Below are 7,243 nucleotides of genomic sequence, written 5' to 3'. Positions count from 1 at the left end.
ACTTTAAATTACAGAAAAAAAAAAAAAAAAAAAACTAACAAAAAAACAAAGTAAGTAGTATGAGGTGGAAAGGAGTGGAAACATGGTCTCCAAAATACTAAAAAGATCTATGAATGGTGGGCATTTCATGTGAAACCAATTATATTCAAAAATGCTTTAAAGAGGGAAAATTAAATTTTGTCATAACACACACTGAACAAGTATTTTCAAAGAGTTGTTGTATATGGTGCTGCTGTGGACGCGAAGGATCTCTGGTAGCAGTCAGTCTTGCAACAAATCTGAAGAGACTTCTGACTGAAGACTGTTACAACATGTGGATGGATACGATTTCTTCTATGAGATAGATTTATAGAAAATGAAAAACTGCCATATTTGTTGAAATTCAGTATGAGTACTCTATTAAAAAAAAAACAAAAAAAAACATTATTTTCAAATAAGTCTTTATTGATGAACATTTATTATCGGATTCATTATAGAAGGTTCAGAGACTCAGATTTCAGGTTGTAAACTCCCAGTCTCTAATAATGTTATATATTAAAATGCCTGTGTGATGAAAGCCTCTTTACTTTATATTTTAAATATCTTTCTGCAAAACCTCTTCAGGTTCATCAAGTTCTTCCTAATCCACTATTTTATTTTAAAATTAAGTAACTATTGATGCTACTCAACAGTAGATAACTGTACATGCAGGATCAATAGATGAGTTGCTGTTGGTCGCATTGCTTGTTCAAACAGACGGAAGACAGGAAGAGTCTAGAGCTGAGTGAATGAGAGGTGACAAGCCATTTGAGTTGCTAATGCTGTGATAGTAATAGTTTCAGTGATACATTGTTAATCGCTTACGTCTCTGTTTTCAAACGAACCTCATCAAACCAATGTCAACTCCTCCAAAAATATTACAGATTGATTTGCTGTCGTCGTCAAGTTATTATTTTTTTTCCCCCCAATCAAATTGGCTAAGCAGTTTAGCAGGGAAAAAAGTCAAATGGTGTAATCCCTTTTAGCAGTGAAATCCTCTCAGAATGATGACATGTTGTAGCTTGTCTGAGGGATCAGTGACTGGCTGGAGCTGAAAACGCTGCCGGCACAGAAGGATGCGAGAATATGAAGAGATTTATGCACAGCCATTTAGAGACGCTCAACAAGTTGAAGGTTTTTAATGAAAGGGATGAAATTAATTCAACCTTATTTATCAATGAATTTGTTCCTCTTGGTTTAAGAAAGTGGTTTTCAGGCAAATTTTAAACCACAGATCCAAGAACTTTGCATGTAGGAAATGTGACAAGAATCTCTCCAAGATTAATAAATAAGGTAAAAGGAGTGTCAGTTTTTGGGGAAAATCTGCTTTTGTTTATATTTTACTACATTTTGGTATGTTGGGAATTATGTATTCCCTTCTCAATAATAATAATAATAATAATAATAATAATAATAATAATATAGCTAATTGCTGGTCAGATCTTTGGTATTTTGACATGGACTTTTTGGAGATGAGTTCCAAATCTCTGAAGTTGGACAAACTTTATGCCATCATCATAATCTTTAGATTTCCCACGAGATTCAAGTTGCTAAAATTTTTACTGCCCTGGTCTGGGCAGGGCAGTAAAAATGTAGCCTTATAACGCATCCTACATTTAACTAAAATGTATAAATTACCAGATGTTTACAAAGCCTTTCCAGATTGTTTACAGGGATCCTAAAGTTTACATTTTACATGGAAAAATGTAACCTTCTAACTTTCAAGAAAGTGATAAACCAAGAGAAATGTCTCCCACAAAAATGACAATTCCCATTGTTATTGGACAGAAAACAGAAATAAATTCCATCCTTTGTGTCACATGACCTCAGTCTCTCTCTCTTTTTTGACACGTCCAGTCTTGACAGTAGAGTCGCCCTGCCCCCACCTGGCTGCTGTCTCTTCAAGTAATAAAGTAAATGTGTCCATTGCATCAACAAGTGGATCTTCCTCCAGCTTAATACAGAAAATGTACCAAAAGTTACATCTCTAAATTGGATTGAGTATTTGCCCGTCCTAAAAAAAAACAACAAACAATGGTTTTAAAAGCTAGAGTAATTCCTCTGACACGCACCCAGGCCTTTGTGATTTGCATTGGCAATTTTTACTGCAAACCTGCTGGTTGGGATTCAGTTACACAGTGAAACACTCCTGCTGATTTGTCTAATAGCCAACAGATGGCGACACAGACTGGTCTGGTTATACTTACAGATCTTATATATATATTTTTTTTTATTTGAGCCATTTCTTTTCAGTGATTATTAAATGCAACTCTATGAGGTTTAGTCTAAAGTGTTGCAGTGGTATATAACATTCCATACCTCCATTATTATTTTGTATTATAAAATATTATTTTATTTTTCTGAACTCTTTAAAACTCTCGCTCCCTGCGGTTTCTGTTTTGAGATTTTCACGGGTTTGTAATGAAGACAGCCTGCTGGAATATAAATTTGAACATTCATCCGGGGGGACGTGGTGATAATGGGCCTGGTGTGGCTGCAGTTGTAACATGAGTTACCACCGAAACTGTGAGAAACCAAGAGAGAAACCTTCTCATCTCTGTGTCCCACTGTGTTTTGACAAGTCTCAAAGATACTTTCTATGTGCCAGCAGGAACGTATTTATTACGTGTGGGAAAAATAAATAGTCACATATAAAGATGCTACTATGTACAATGGCGTGATAATGCCTTCTTTCTGTTCTTTATTTCCTTGTCCTCTAATTTGCATCTTCTCAAAAGTAGTCTAAAGTATATTTGCCCCAATTCTTTGGTTGAGAATATGACTAGTGTAGACATCGTCAGTACTTGTTATGATCATGATGGAGATAAAACAGTATTGTGTTATGTTAAGAGAAAGCACTATAAATGCTGTTACGCTGCCTTAAATAAGAATTCACATGCCTAGAATTTCTTCGCATTTTGCTACACTGGAAACACAAAATGTAAAGGGATTATATTTGGCAAGAAGCCATGACAAATCATAATAAAAATGAATATGTAAGAAAAATAAAAGAAAGACAGATAAAGATGTATCTAAGGTGGGATCAAACAATTTTATTATGTTGGCCGATTAACCCAATTTTGCAACGTTTCACCATCATGACACTTTTCTTTATCCGGTCTAGATTATAAAATTTCTATCAATTACCTGCAGGGGCATGTTTTTTTTTTTTTTTTTTTGTATGTTATTTTGTTTTGTTTATCGACCAATCACAGTTTCCAGAAAGGAATTTCTGTCATCTCCTTGCTCAGGGTAATTCTTAGCAGCTGGCTGAAACACTCTTAAGGGAGGACTCTATGAGAGGACTCTGAGGATCTTTTCATTTAACCTTCAGCTTATTTTAAATTTGGATAAGAACAACTAAGTACTTGTGGTCCTACAGATAAAGGTGATTATTCAAAGTGCTGTTTAAGGGGAGGATGAATACAAATGCTTGGCACACTTTTCCTGTTAACCTGTAAGAAATTTTGAAAGAACTTTGCTGTGCAATTAGGTGCTTCTTTGTGTCTATCACATAAAATTAAGACATTGGTTTGTGATTTTAATGTGACAAAACACTACATTTATTATATATTTTTTAGATATATTTCATTGTAAATATACAAGATAACTTATAGAAATTAAAGTCTTTGTAAATCTTAATCTTAAAAACTGAAGAAAGACTGGTGGTGCGTTTGAGGTAAGACTGATGAGATGATACAAGCTGCCACAAGGTTGCGCTCTACACTCTGCCATTAAGCATAGGGTCATCCAGAGCTAAACGTGCCTTAATAAAAATAATCATCTTCTTTCTCCTGATAACATATGCAGTCTTTGGACCACCCAGTGTTTTTTTTTTTTGGTGCATGATGCTGTTGGCAGAGCATCAGTAAACTGGGATGTCTCTCCAGTGGGATGTCACAGAGAGGAGAAGGAACTCTCGCTGTACTAAGTTGAACCAGACTGCTGTGAGCAGCCATGGAAGATGACACAGGGTGTGAATTATTAGATGACCATGATGATTCAGCTAGACATGAAATCTGTTCCAGATGAGTCTTCTCTCTTAGCAGAGAGTAGATCATTTAGCCAAGTATTGACAGCAGCAAAGCATCTTCTCAGACATGGAGGTTGGTGATTTTGAATTGGTTTTCCCCACTCCTTACATGCCACCATTGTTCCGTTTTACCAACTCAGACAGACTTATTGATTATTGGGAAATGCTCATTTATTTTATTTTCAGTTTATTTTGGAGGGCTCTTTGGCGAGTATTGCTTTAAATGCAAATTAAATTATATTCTTATGATGTTTAAAACCAACTGGTGGATGAACATAATGCAGTTTGTGCTCCTTTAAACGTCTGGCAGAAAATGCTCTTAGACTTTCATGTTAACAGATAGACATGATTTATGATGCAGGCAGCACTCTGCATACTGAAAGTTTTCACAGAGTGTCCTCTCCCTGTCATAAAAAATTGTACAAACTGCCTAAAAAAACTTTGAAGATGATCACTTCCCATATAACACATGCACAAAGCCCTACATCTTCTTGGCTTGACATGATTTTACAAATGAATTGCAAAGCACAGCTTGTACGCAAATAAAATAATCAGTAAACAACAGAAAATGCAGAAAAACATGCAACTTCCATGAGGACAAATAAAAGTATTTGAAAGAAAGATTGTTCTGTGTAATACTGTGAACTCGGTTAGGCTACTCACTTCAGTCCTTAGGATATTAAATTGTGAAAACACTGCATTTAAATTGAAGCATACAATGATTTCCTCAGCTGAAACACTGCCCTGAAGCAAAAGCCAACGGCAGTGGAGGATATGCCATGACTTAAAATGTCAGCGTCTCAGTAATGTGTCGTGTTCCTTTGAGCATCAATTACAGATTGACGTCTCCTGCTGTTCACAAGAAGACTTATGGTCTGCAGAGGCTTTGCGTCCCACTCTTCCAGAAGAGCCGCCTTCAGGTCATTGAGGTTGTGGGGTACAGAGTTTCGAGGCGCTGCTTGGCGACTCAACTGATCCCAGAGAGTTTTTACGGGATTAAGGCCTGGAGAAAGTGCGGGCTAATCCAATCGAGGTACCTCAGGCTCCTGGAGCCTTTCTAGTGTTGCAAACTCAATGAGCAGGACCATAAAAGGAAGTGTGTGTTTTGAATGCAGGGAAACAGTCGCTGAACTAACATGATGTGTTCAAATGTTCATGGTATGTAAATATATCTGCAAGGAACTGTCAGGTAAAGAGTTTCATAATCTAGCAACCTTTTAAAATTTGGATCTTCTCAAATCTATTTGGGTGAATATTAAACTTTTATGTCTAAAACAGTTTTGCATTATGCAGCCACACCATGTTGCAAAATTTTGTCACTTATTTCTTTAAATAAATGTCTTGAGGATTTCCTTATTGCTGTTGCAGAAGGACCGCTTGCTCATCAGTGCCTCACAAAAGTACAGATTGTTTACTCACTGTTATGATTTTTATAATAAGATGAGGTGGGAGTGGCTGTCTGCTGCCTGAGGCTGAAATGAATACTGATCCTCCAGCTTCCACATACTGCAGCTTCTGTGGGGTGAGAAGACATGAGCTCAAACAACCATTGGATGGTGACACTGCAAGAGCTCTTTTATCCTGCTCTGGCTAAAGTCGGGATCCCATGTAAGTAAATGTTAAGAGCTGCTGACTGATTTCACTCCGACATGCATAATTCCTATTTGACTTATAGGATCTGGTCGGGGAAATATCAGCTATGATTCCTCCTCTGATCTAGTTATTTTCCTCAGCCAACACCATCACCTTCCTGGTCATCTGGAAGAGGAGCTGCATGCTCTCCAGGTCCAGCTCAGACTATTTAATGGCAATCTCAGTGGCTGACAACCTCGTCCTGATCTTCATTGTGGTTCTTGAGCTTTCTCTGAAGTACTACAAGCGGGAGCTGTTTTGGAGTTTTGAGCCGTGGCGCAGCCTGAGGGACGTTTTTCACCTATGGGGCCTACAACGCTCCGACGTGGCTGGTGGTTCTGTTCACAGCAGAATGTTTTTTTCTCCAGGTGTGGAGAAAAAAAAAAGTTTTTTCCCCACACCTGGAAAATAAAAACTAAAATTTGCACGCAGACGTGCGCTGTGTGGACAGTCGTCACAGCTTTTGTCGTCAGCCACCTTTCTGCCGTTCCTTACTTTTGGTCCAACGCTTCGATCCAGGAAAACAACCACAGATCATGCGTCCACAAACAAGAGGTCCCAACTCAGTTTATCCATACCCTGGTTTGGCTGCAGACTCTGCAGGCCTACATTCTCCCCTTTACTGTAATCTTGAGTCTGAACGGGCTGACCCTGCATCTCATTTCTCACTTCTCTCAGTAGCAGAGTTCACAGCTCTGCAGATGCAAATTCCGGGAAAGTCAGACCTCTTCTTCGCTCCCGGGGGAGAAAATCTGTGCTTCTTTTGGTGACCGTATCCATGAGTTTTGTGATGCTGTCCATCACCCGCGCTACGACTCAAATCATCCTCGGCACCACTGACATGTACACGTGGGATCGCGATGATTATGAACTAGTGGTAAACATCGCGGCAGACATCGGCACCATGCTGTGCTTGAGCAACGCTGCCGTCAACATGTACCTGTACGTGTGCACCCAGCCCAAGTTCAGGAGGGAGTTCTTAGCTTGTATCAGGAAAGTGTATTTTTTCCCGTAAAGCAATAGTTATCAAGAGTTGAAAAAGTCTTACCATATGTGAGAGTTCAACACTAATATGAAAAGAGGTTTTACAGACGAACTTTACAGGCATCACGGAACAGATGGAATATCCCACAGGTCATTCTCTAATTATGGCTTTGTTTTTCTTAGACACAAAGCATATCAATCTATAAAACATTTTATTACTTTTATTCACTCTGTCCCTTTATTTAAAAGCCGGATAATGGCTAAACCTCCATACTATCTATCCATACTCCATACTAAACATGCTGATTTAATTTCCTGCAGTCGGTTTCCAGAACCCGAGGAAACAAACACGAAGATTGGACTTGACAAACATTAGGTCCAAACTGAAATTATGTGGGTTTTTTTGTTGTTTTCTTGTGTTACCAATAATTTTACACACATATTGTTTTGTTCTTGAAACTACAAAACGAAAGCCCTGAAAGGCAACGAGGAAAAGACTTTTTTGAAGAACCGTTTTCTAAGACTGACCAAATTTTCTTTTTCTCTCAACTTTAAAACTCGGGTGGCAAAAAAAAA

Source organism: Poecilia latipinna, unplaced genomic scaffold (assembly GCF_001443285.1).
Source record: "Poecilia latipinna isolate Pla-1442-1.1 unplaced genomic scaffold, P_latipinna-1.0 Scaffold1964, whole genome shotgun sequence".
Classification (NCBI taxonomy): domain Eukaryota; kingdom Metazoa; phylum Chordata; class Actinopteri; order Cyprinodontiformes; family Poeciliidae; genus Poecilia; species Poecilia latipinna.
This window is presented reverse-complemented; position numbering follows the sequence as displayed.